Genomic DNA, 12,311 nt, shown 5'->3' with positions numbered 1-12,311 from the left:
CTAAAGTTCTTTGAACCAAATGCTTATTGACTTACTGGTGAATAGTGCTTATTGTACAGATATTCATGCAGTCATCCGTTCCCCCACACCACAGAGTCAGCTCTCACTCAATGTTCCCGGATTAACTCAATACTAGAAAAGGTGGAAGGCACCATCTTATCTAGTCATGCATAAAAGTCCTTGACATAGCCTTTGTACAGGAAACGCATCTTATGTCAACCAAATCCGTAAAGCTCAAAAGGCAGTGGGTGGGTGGGTAGTAGTAGTAGTAGTAGTAGTAGTAGTAGTAGTAGTAGTAGTAGTAGGCCTGTTGTCACTGCTTGGACACCTTCAACTCCAATATCAACCTAGGAGATGCAGAATAGTGACACTGTTCCTAAAATACATGGATAGGCCCATTAAGGCAATGTGTTTGCTTATTACTATGATCATAGTGGCCCCCATTTATGCAACCTAATGCTTCTAGAGTTTTCACCGAGTTCGGCTCCTCTAAGGTGATATTTGTTGGAGGTTGAAAAATTTGATGTAGATCTGTGTCTTGACAGGTCTGGCACTACTGGCAGATAAAATGCTAAAGTCAAGGTGCAGCTTCGTCACATTATGAAGACCCATGTTCTCCATGGCACCGGGTGCACCCACAAGCAAAGAAAAAAACATTCCAGTCTTTCATGCACTTAAAATCGGACAAAGAACTTGTGTGTCACCGTCCACAGTTTTAGCAATTTCAGTGTGCTAGAATATTTTTGGCAGCCATATTTATGTATTAGTATTTGTAGAGCACCAGCCCACCTAGTGCACTATACTGGTATATGATATAAGATGATGTACATCATTTGGGTATTTTATACATTTGAATTCTGCAGTGACATTACATCACACAGTTGCACTATATTCGCATAATTTTACAATTTCAAAAATTGGGAGACCAGGTGATTTAAGCTATTGTTCCTATCTTACAATGGGGCTTCAGTTGGGATCCACAGACGTCAAAAGGTTAAGAATCGCTGCTCCCTAGACCACAACTCAACCCCCCTCCCCAAACCTTTGTCATCATTACCTCTTCAAGATACCTTCAGTGGGTTGTAGTTGGCACTGAGAATCTTCAGGTGCACGGCTCCTGGAGCAACTAATGTGCTGATCTGGACAATGGGTGATTAAGGTCCAATTAAGATAGTTAGCAGTGTCTTGACTACTACCTATATTAAACCTTGCAAAGAAGTTGGAATTATGGCATTTGCCATCACACTAGCTGTGTCTTTTGGAAGCCAGTTTCTATGATCTTCAGGGCATTGAGTTCAAATAATCCTGTTGGTATACACAGATTTTACAGACAAATGCAGTTGTCCTCATTGAAGCAATATTCTGGCCTTCTACTAATACCTTAATGCCGATTGATGATAAGGCTGATATAGTATGAGCTGTTCTTAGAGTGGAAAAGAATTTACAAGAACATCAGACTTTGTAACCTTAAGCTCAAAATCTGTTCTGTGATAAGAGAACAGCAGCATCTTGTTTGGTCTGCCTCAGAAATCAAGTTCTCAGAGGAAAATAGTCACATTTCCATTACTTTGGCTGCTTAACAAACTACTCCGAAAGGGCATTGTTGGACAACCAAAATGGACGTAAATATATTCAAACTCCAAACAATCTGGCTTATTGCACTGCAGTCGTTCAAATTTGTTTGTTCAGAATCTGTAGAGCATGTGGCTGCCCCAGACAGTGCCTTCCAGGGCTGCGATTCCAAACCCCAGGAGTAAAAAAATGGTAGAAGATTAGAATATCAAGACGTTCAGGTGTTTTTCTAAAAACTGCTTCAGGTGAAGCCTGGAAGAGATAGAGCAGACGGCTCTTTCAAAGTTTTGGGTCCAGAAATGTAAAAGATCTTACAAAGATAGTACTGATGTACAACATTACCATCATGGTGTATATGTACAAAAAACTAAAAAGCTTGAATCCCTGTGCAGCCTCAGGAGTCACCGATACAATACTTTATGCACTGCTTATTATTCTACTTTAAACTATGTAAATGTTTGAAACATCCAATGATTGATGGACAACATGTTTCATACCATTTGCCACATACCACAGTTACCATATATTCTGAATTCACATTAGATCCGCCCTGGTGAGGTGTAACAATTATTGGGCACACTTGTTCTTTTGTAAGCTGCAGACAGCCACCAAGGACTAGATCTTTAGTCCTGCCATGTCATTGACTAAGCCATGGCTTCCATAATGTGTTGGGCAAACTATTGCATTAGATGTGTATGCTTTAATGTTTTTCTATACTAAGGTAACGAGGTTCCCCATCCTGACAACTTGTAATAAATTGTGAATTGGTGAAAAGCGATCTTCCATAGAGAATTCTAATTACAGGTAAGTAAAAGTGTTGTAAAATGGTGTACCCCTTTGTAACCAACCAGGTTAATAAAGCCTACCAACTATTACCTACTGTCGACTTGGTCAGTGAGATACAGGACATGAGCACTTGACCTCTTCATATTTCTGGCTCCTCCTGCTGAAATTACGTTGCTGCATTTGACATGAAATCTTTCACCTCAAGTTCAGAAGATCGTTAATAATTTACCTTGTCTTCTTGACATTTGGGTAATCATATGCCCTTTCTTGATACAAGGCCTCTCTGTGTAATACTTACGAACGGGATTGAGTCCTCACCATGCATCTTATGACTGAGGAAATGTCTGTGCTGTCATCCTGGTGAGTATAGCTTTATGGCAGGTTGTCTCTAGGAGCTGTTGATAGCAGCAGGAAGATCAACTGGTTCCTCACTTCTGTTTTTCCATAAGTGTACATAACACCCTGCTCCCTCTTACTTGTCTCCATACCGCAAGGCGGTCATGTACAAAAAACCCAAATAAAGTGAAGAAAAAAAATGCATTTTGCTTTTCATCTTTATTTTCATGCATTCACTTTATTTTTCTTTTAAACAGGCCCTTGGAATTTCACGTTCAATGTGAAATTTTATCCACCTGACCCAGCCCAGCTCACCGAAGATATAACCAGGTACAAATTAGGGTTGCTGTCTACTAAATAAATCATTTGGGAATTGAGATTTTTAACTTGATGAATCTGTGGGGATTGAAAATATTATCAAAGTTACTTGTGTGTTGTAAGTGGTGTCTACAAGCTAAGATACCCTTCACCAATATGGGTTTAGTTGTTACTATTGATTGGAGTGCTGATTTAACCTTCTGATTCTCACATCCACAGCCTGCTGCTACTTCTGACATGGTAGGGATGTAACTTGCCCCAAGTGTTTGATGTAAGGAGGTCGCCCTAAGATCTTGGTGTGAATCAGAATAAGCTAGCTCTGTAGAGCTGACTTTGCAAGACGTAGATGACATTGGAAGTACAACCCTTGCTTCTAGTGATGCAGCCATCTCGTATAAGGAACTTTTTCCTCTGTCATGTCAAACAAGATAGTTGGCTTGCACGCTTTTGAAAGTATTTCACGCGCAGCTCCAGTTATCTTTTTTTAGTCGTAAGCTGTTAATTGCCCAGCCCACGCTCTAAATCCTTCGGAGCTTTTTGTAAAATATACATGTAGAACATACTTTTCTGTTTAGAAAGTTGTCTTTTTTAAATAAATTGTTTGTTTTTCTCTCCAAATTTGTTCAACACTCCATAACGTAAGAGAATTAAAAAAAAGAATGTTTGCATTTTGTGTATTGTAGTTACATATCTGTATTCCGAGACTTTCTTAAGAACCCTTAAATAACAACCCTCGTGCCTACCACCCTCTTAGCTTGACAGGGTGGATTGAGATCACTTGCGTATACACACACACACCTGCAAATTAATCTTCTCTTAACTTTTGTGCACAATCTTCCTACTACTGAGGGCCCGGTAGAGAATGGCTATGCACACTGCCTCATGTGGCCTCAAATGGCAAATGTGTATGCTCTAGATCAGTTCTTCCAAAACCTTTTAGAACCACAAACCAGTTTTTAGAACAACAAACGCGTGTGACCCACATAGACATGAACAAGAGACGGGTGATTTTTTAAATGTAACTATAAAGCATTGTGTGGTAGTGCAAAGTCTTTTTGAGACAGCACATCTTTCATTGGAATGGCCACTAAATTTACTGACATACTGTTTTACTGATAAAACTATATACACACAAATGATAATGTGTGGAAATACGGTTTCAATGAATATCATTTGTGCATCACCAAGTAAAGTGTCTTAATTTGTTTTGATACTATTAAAATCTTTGTTTCCATCTCACTTCAGAATTACAAGAAAGTGCTTCATTTTTCCTTTCCTAACATCTGAATGAGTACACTTCATTTACAGGTGTTTTTGTTGTGTAGTACAAAAGAGCACACCGTACAGCCTTTCCTTTTACACTCCCTGTACCCCATCAAGATTGTCACATAATTCACCTCACTTATTTTTTTTGAACTACAAAATGAGAGGAACTGACATACAGCATTGCCTCTGGTGCATCTTCTGACCTCATGGACCTGTTGAACCCCCTGTTGAACTTCCACTGGTAGGTTTTTCCCTTGTGGCGACTGACCGTGGTCAGACTCAGCCTGCTCATGGCTTTGCCTCCAGTCCTCTGCTGTAGCTCCTGCCATCTGCTTGTCCATCAATACTGCCTCCAGAGGATCTAGAACCAGTTTTGGCGCCAGTCCCAGATTTGGATCGTCTACCTGTGACTTATTGCAACATAACTAAAATATCAGGATGGGTAGGAGGACTTCTCTCCGGTTCCTCTGTCTATCAGTACTTCCAGAGGATGAAGGCTCTTTGAATAGACGCAGATTCTATTCAAGACCTTTATCCAGTAAAGCATCTTGTTGAGGAGAAGTGGCAGATCATTTAACCCCATAGTACAACAATACTGGTTTGTACCTTCACTTACAAAATGCCACTAATTTAGATACTTCCCCTGAATCCATTCTTGATTTTTCCCTTGCAGTCTCCTTTGGAAAAAACCTCAGGTGGCTGAACTTATTCTGCAAGAAAGAAAAGCTGGTGATGACCCTTGTATGGGTTCGGCAAGGATTGGATGGTGTCCCTGGACTTTCAGGACAATGCTTTCATGAGCCTGTCCTGTAGCCTCTCTTTCTTAATTTTGCTGGAAGATCAGACCATTTTCAATGTACTTTCCCGCCTTTCATTGGCCCCTTTAAGTGTGTATAAAGTGGTGGTTGGTGGATACATGTATTCCTACAACTTGATGACTGGCTGTTGAAAGTGGATACACTTCCGTTAGTTTCGGACCACCTGCAGAAAACAGTGTGGTTGCTGCCCAACCTTTGATTTTCCTTCAAAGAGTCCAAGTCTCATCTTCAAGCCTCAGAGTCTGCCCTATTTATGGGTCATCCTGGACATGGCTACCTTGAAGGCTTAAACTCCCCTGCAGCTAGATAATTCAGGCTTTAACACATAGTTTCTGACTATTATCATGGCATTTCAGATGAGAACCATTGTTACAGCTTTAACATGTCTGAGGCTGCTTTGCCTTCTGGTGTCTGTCACCCCAGACGCCTCAGTGATGCTAGGTGCATCATCTTTTGGCTGATGAGATCACTTGAACAGTGTGGAGATAAGCGGCATTTGGTATCAGATGGAACATCTTCAGAGGTTATGTGACATCCAGCTTGCCCTCAAGACCTTTCTGCCATCATCATGGGGAGGTGGATTCAGGTGTGGTTAAACAACATAACCACCATGTAGAATTGCAACAAACAGGGCAACATGCGTACTCTCTGTAAGCAATACTGTCTTGCTACTAGCCAGCTCTTCAACTGATCTCCCTGGCTGTCGGCCATCTGGCAGGATCCCTCAACGTCAGAGCAGATAAACTCCGCAGGTATGATCCTGCCAATCCAAGTGGTTTGTACTTGTAGGTTACAATGGTCATCTTTATCCGGTGGGCTGCAGCCTTGATTTACCTTTTTGCCTCTACTGAAAAGGTTCTGTGCCCAACAATTTGCACTCCAGAGAGTCCCTATTTGTGGGGAGGGTCTCTGGGAGGCATGCTCCTGTCTTCTGATTTCCATTTTGCCTCTCACACTTCAGATTCTGAAAAGTTAGGTGGGACCGGGCCTAGCTCCTTCTGGCTTAAAGGGTCTGGTACGCCTATCTCCTGACCCTGAACATATGCCTTCCACTTCAGCTTTCTCTTTGAGAGGGTCTTTTGTCCCAGCAGCAAGGAAGAGGTTTATACATTCACAATCTACACCACCATGTGCTAAAATGTAGGAAAACCTACTAAGAGGTTTAAACCTTACTGCAGAAGTGTCTTTCTGCCTGCCACCCTTCCACCAAGTCTGTATGTTCAGGGATTTTAGGTAAATTTGCCACCTGGTGTGAGAAGCAGGTAATACTCTACAAGTTAAACTTTCTGATGTTATTTAGTTTGTATGGTCTTTGGCCTTGTAAGGTCTGTCTGTTGGCACTGCTAAAAGAAATGTTCGAGGCATGTGTCGCTTTAGATACACATTCTTTGCATAATGCTGCCATCTAGTGTTGGTTCTGGATGTGTGTAAGTTGTTTTTCTTCAAAGAAGTCTTTCGAATCACGAGGTAGAGTGACCCCTCCTCTTGGTGATAATGCACATGGGCATAAACTCTTTTGTTAGATTGTTTTCTTTCCGCGTCTGGTTCGGATGTGTGGGCCTACGCTCCGGTGCGACGCAGTCACGGTGCTCTTTTCGGTTTGTGCAACACTATTTCCCTCGTTGGTATTGTTTCAATTGCGTTTTCTATTAGGCTTATTGAGGAATATATCTAAATCGCTCGTCGAGTTGCTTTGACTGCGGCCCCTACAGGGCCTTTCTTCAGTCTCCATTAAGTTCTTCAGGCAATGCTTTGCTGGTGATGTAACAGATTACCTTCCATTACTGCCCTCGCAGCCACACGAAGGATCCCCGGATCAACTTACAGAAGGTCTTCAGTCTGTGTTTATCGCAAGAACACCGAGAGGTAGATTGCGCCACATACAGCTCCTACCGATTCAAGAAAACCCTTTGAGCCCTTTCAAGCATGTTGGCTCCAAATGTTGTTGAGGAGCATTGAGGATGCTGCAGACATCTTTGGTTATGCAGATATCGGGAAATAGGAAGAACACTGTTCTGGCTGTTTTGCCAAGATAACTTGGCTAGTTTAAATTTTTTCTTTAAAAAATCCAATTGTTAAAATAAAATTGTCACTACAGTCAGGGCATAAATATATCCAGTAGTGGGTACAACATTTCCAACATAAAATGAAACTTGAACGAAAGTCTCCTACTAAATATAACACTATTGAATCCAAAAACAGCAGCAGGAACTTCAAAGGAAATGTTTTTATCTCTTCTTACTGCTACCAATGTCACAGACTCTGTCAAGAACTCACACAAATTGGGCAATTGGAGCGAGGCCAGAATCCAAGAGAACTGTACTCTGAAACATGAGGATGGACACAGACTCCAAACTGTAGCCAGGTCAGCTAGGAAGCACAGTTTCCAGTTACTACCAATGGCAATCCATAATGTGCAGTAGTGGGGGGGTGGGGGGGGCACACACGCATTCTCTTCCACAAAAGCACACATACACTCCTACACATCGATTTAAAAGAGCACACAAGTACACATAAACACGCATGCACCTGTTCATAGCATGCACATATGCACACATGCATTCATCAAGGACTTACCAGCCATGTTGGTCACATCGGATTGCGAAAGGGAGACGCATAAAGGCTTCAATTTTAGGAGGCTTTTGGGAGGTAAGGGACTACTGTAAGATCCAGCTGCCTTCTCTCATTGGCTGACCATGTCATGGGTCAGCAATGAGAGGAGGACCTTCCCTACATCCTCACAAAGTTTGATGAGGTCAATGAGATTTGCTGATCGCACCCCACACTGTGATAAGGCATCATTTATAGACCGTCAGCCCTGGGTTCTTCAGGGCTTAAAACTGAAGCACATAGTTTTGAGTCTATCAATGATGCTGCCACTCATCATGAGTGAGAAGTTTTCAAAAGACTGCCCAGCTGATTGGGTCACTTCCCTCAGGCTGTGAATTCTTCATCCCGGCAAAGCTTGGCTTAGGCTGCAACACACCTGCACTTTTAAAACGCCTGGTTGCCCGACACTGACATGGTGAATGTGAGGCTGACCCAAGCTTACATAGCCTGAAGCTTTACAAAAAGATGGGGGCGGGGCAGAGGGAGAGACTCTGCCCTTAATTACAGGCCGCTTGCGGGTTCCATACTATTTGTAAAGGAAGAGACGACCGGAACTAGACAGCTTCTGTAATGTGCACCCCTTTTTAGGTCTCGGCCTAGCGTACAGTGCGTAGCAGTGTTGTGCAGCCAAGATTTTATGTTCCCTAGAGTGGGGCTTGAACCCGCCCCTCTTCTCCATTGGCTGGCTTCCTAAACGGAGGCCAGCCATTGGAGGAGAGGGGCGTCACTTCGTTCAAGCCCCGTCTTTTTAGGATTGAGGGGTGTGTTTTTTCGTTTCTTTCTGTTTACTTTCTCTCCTCTTCCCATTGGCTGAAATTTAACATTCCAGCCAATGGGAAGAGGAGAGAACAAAAACACGCCCCTCAATCCCAAAAAATGATGCTGGTTTCTCCGAGGCATTCCTGCTACGCCTCGGAGAAACATGGTGGTGACTCTCCTCAGAGAGTCAGAAACAATAACAAAGACATTGGAGGAGGTGGCGTCGCACTGGGCTTCGGGACTAGAATGTATCGCTCCATCTTCACCACTGATGAGAGGACAAGCAGGCCGGTGCGTAAGACGGCCTGGGGTGCGTGAACCTTGCAGGAACCTTAGCCCGAACAATAACACCAGAGCTGCCTGGGAGATCGAGGCTTCGGTGGTTTGGTAGAGGAAAGGCTGTTGTGGGGGGGGTGAATGGGCCCCAGATCTGAGCAGCGCTGCCGTCGACCTCTTCGGTCCCCGGAGCAGCCAGGCTCTTGCGAGGAGGAAGAGGATGGTGTGAGTGGACCCGGCGCCCGGAGAGAAGTGTGAAGGGAAGAAACCGCGGGTGAGTGCGGGGCTCTCTGGTGGTGAGGGAGGTGGAGAGCGATGGAGGGGTGAGTGGCTCTCGGGGTGCGGGGGCAATGATGGGCGAATGCAGACATAAAGGCGTGTGGGGGCTCTGAAAGTGTAAGAGGATGGAGCCGTACTGCTCCGGGTCTGCAGAGCCGGACAATGTGAAATGCATTGAACAGTTCTTTGAGGAGTTGCTCAGTGTGGGTACGTGAGGCATCTTGGGGGTGTTTTTTGGGATTTTGTGTTCTGCGGAGGCTGCCTGAGGGGGTCTCCAGCCTCCTGGTGTCATGCTTTGCGGCTTCAGCTCCTCCTTGTCCAGCAGCGAGTTACAAGCACCATTGATGCTTCCTGATTCTGTGGAGACTGCATTGGACCGGAGTCCTGTGATGCATAGCGGCTCACTGTGTACAGGAGTGACAGGTTGTGGCCGTCATCAGGGACCCGTGTCTGTTCCTCACCAGGGCGGATTAGCTACAGGACAGCAGGCGCCCCCCTCCCCGACCAGAGCTGCACCCAGGCGCCTCCTGCCACTGCCAGCGCCCTGCGCTGTCCGTATTCGGTCCAGAGTCTAAGTTGACCTCAGCCCCCTCCAGCTTCCACCCCATGCAGTGTGGTGCGGGTGAATCTCCTGGCAGAGGGTGTGCGAAGGACCCCCTCAATGATGCTTGTGCTCCAGTGGACGTGATGGCTTCTTGTGTGCACTCACTCGCCCGCGGCCAGGTCCTGTCCGAGAGGTCCCCGGCCAGGTCCTGTGCAGCGGCCGATCCTTCCGGCAAGCACTCCGAGGCCCCTTCGGTGTCCTGCTCAGGCTAAAGCGAACAGCGACCGCGTGCTACCCCCCTCTCCTGTCCCCTGGCTGTGCTTGCTCTCCTGCCCCTTGGCTGTGCTTGCTCTCCTGCCCCTTGGCTGTGCTTGCTCTCCTGCCCCTTGGCTGTGCTTGCTCTCCTGCCCCATCGCTGTGCTTGCTCTCCTGCCCCCTGGCCGTGCTTGCTCTCCTGCCCCCTGGCCGTGCTTGCTCTCCTGCCCCCTGGCCGTGCTTGCTCTCCTGCCCCCTGGCTGTGCTTGCTCTCCTGCCCCCTGGCTGTGCTTGCTCCCCTGCCCCCTGACTGTGCTTGCTCCCCTGCCCCCTGACTGTGCTTGCTCCCCTGCCTCCTGGCTGTGCTTGCTCCCCTGCCTCCTGGCTGTGCTTGCTCCCCTGCCCCCTGGCTGTGCTTGCTCCCCTGCCCCCTGGCTGTGCTTGCTCCCCTGCCCCCTGGCTGTGCTTGCTCCCCTGCCCCCTGGCTGTGCTTGCTCCCCTGCCCCCTGGCTGTGCTTGCTCCCCTGCCCCCTGGCTGTGCTTGCTCCCCTGCCCCCTGGCTGTGCTTGCTCCCCTGCCCCCTGGCTGTGCTTGCTCCCCTGCCCGTGCTTGCTCCCCTGCCCCCTGGCTGTGCTTGCTCCCCTGCCCCCTGGCTGTGCTTGCTCCCCTGCCCCCTGGCTGTGCTTGCTCCCCTGCCCCCTGGCTGTGCTTGCTCCCCTGCCCCCTGGCTGTGCTTGCTCCCCTGCCCCCTGGCTGTGCTTGCTCCCCTGCCCCCTGGCTGTGCTTGCTCCCCTGCCCCCTGGCTGTGCTTGCTCCCCTGCCCCCTGGCTGTGCTTGCTCTCCTGCCCCCTGGCTGTGCTTGCTCTCCTGCCCCCTGGCTGTGCTTGCTCTCCTGCCCCCTGGCTGTGCTTGCTCTCCTGCCCCCTGGCTGTGCTTGCTCTCCTGCCCCCTGGCTGTGCTTGCTCTCCTGTGTGTGTGTGTGGCTCTGTGTGTGTGTGTGCGTGTGTGTGTGTGTGTGCGTGTGTGTGTGCGTGTGCGTGTGCGTGTGTGTGTGTGTGTGTGTGTGTGTGTGCGTGTTTTCTTCTTGCTTCTGTTCCCTGGCTGTGCTCGTGTTTGTTGCCTCTGTTCCCTGGCTGTGCTCGTATTTTCTTCTTGCCTCTGTTCCCTGGCTGTGCTTGTGTTTGTTGCCTCTGTTCCCTGGCTGTGCTCGTGTTTGTTGCCTCTGTTCCCTGGCTGTGCTCGTCTTTTCTTGCCTCTGTTCCCTGGCTGTGCGCGTGTTTTCTTCATGCCTCTGTCCCCTGGCTGTGCGCGTGTTTTCTTCATGCCTCTGTTCCCTGGCTGTGCTTGTGTTCTCTTCTTGCCTCTGTTTTTTTTTTTTTTTTTTTTTATTCGATTATAAAATTTGTATAATCATAAAAAGTACAATTTTATAAAGATCATTAAGTAAAAATAAGTAAAAAGATCATTTACATAAGACGCTTATAATGTTAAGAAACGATTTTGCGACGGGTTATTGTTACTGTTTTTAAGAAAGTCGCTACCAGTTTTGCTTCATGTGCGTTTTTCGGTGTCTGAAGATAAGCGAGTGCTGGATATGTATGTCTATGTCCACTTAAACGGAGGAGGGGCAGAATCCATTTTTTTCTTGCTGGTCTATAATATTTACAGAACAAGATGACATGGACCGTAGATTGTTTGGAAAGTCCGTCACAAGGGCAGCATGTCAGGTTTCGGGACCAGTTATTCAGTTCAGGAAATGAGACTATACGGAAGAAAAGGTCGAACCGTAGTCTTGTCAATAGGAATTTTTCATAATTCGAAAGAAAAAACGTCAAGTAGGGCTGCATCAGTTTCTCTGGCTGCAATATGCGGATTTTTTCATTTTGTGTTTTAACAATCTCTGCTTGATTGCGAAGCTCTCTTAGATGGCCCATGCAGAGTTCTTTAAGCTGTTTCTTTGAAATGTCTTCTATTGAGGGTGGTTCAAGAAAATATTGCTCGCGATCTAGGTCTTGGAGAAATTTATGGATGTAGTTGAGCCACGGTATTTTTCTCCAGTGTGCTAGGCCAAGGCATTCAGTGATAAGGGAACGTGTTATATGACTTGCGGGATTACACCATATGCGGTGCCAGAGTATGAGAGGCTGGCATCGTATGGTGTCTGTTACATATTCCATGCCCAGCTCCCGATGTGTTGATAGAGTCGGGGAGCTTTGGGGAAGGGCTAGGATATATTTAATAAAAGCGTTCTCCGTTACCTGGAGTTGATCAATGCGTCCGTGGCCCCAAATGCCTGCTCCATACGTGGCCACATTATGGCATTTTGCGTAATAAATCGTTAGCAGTTCCGCTGGGGCAGGTTTTCCAAGTTTTCTGGAAAAAGCACTTAGTGCTGATACTGCTCGGCGAAAGTTGAGGTTCCTGGCTTCGATTGCTTTGTGCCAGGTCATTGTATCTTCCACAAGTATGCCCAGGTAAGGGTATACCGATGT

The 12,311-nt window shown here is 46.5% G+C and overlaps 1 protein-coding gene across 2 annotated transcripts in view; it reads left to right on the top strand.

Annotated features, from left to right (window-relative positions):
• Nucleotides 1–12,311, top strand: part of LOC144823746 (protein 4.1-like) — a 477,862-nt gene that overhangs the window by 50,751 nt on the left and 414,800 nt on the right. For both annotated transcript variants that reach the window (XM_078682543.1, XM_078682542.1), the window contains exon 2: nt 2,952–3,024. The gene's annotated coding sequence lies outside the window, so the exon portion shown is untranslated. The remainder of the gene's footprint in view (nt 1–2,951; nt 3,025–12,311) is intronic.

The sequence above is a fragment of the Lissotriton helveticus genome, chromosome 3_1, assembly GCF_964261635.1.
Source record: "Lissotriton helveticus chromosome 3_1, aLisHel1.1, whole genome shotgun sequence".
NCBI classification, from domain to species: Eukaryota; Metazoa; Chordata; class Amphibia; order Caudata; family Salamandridae; genus Lissotriton; species Lissotriton helveticus.
This window is presented reverse-complemented; position numbering and strand designations above follow the sequence as displayed.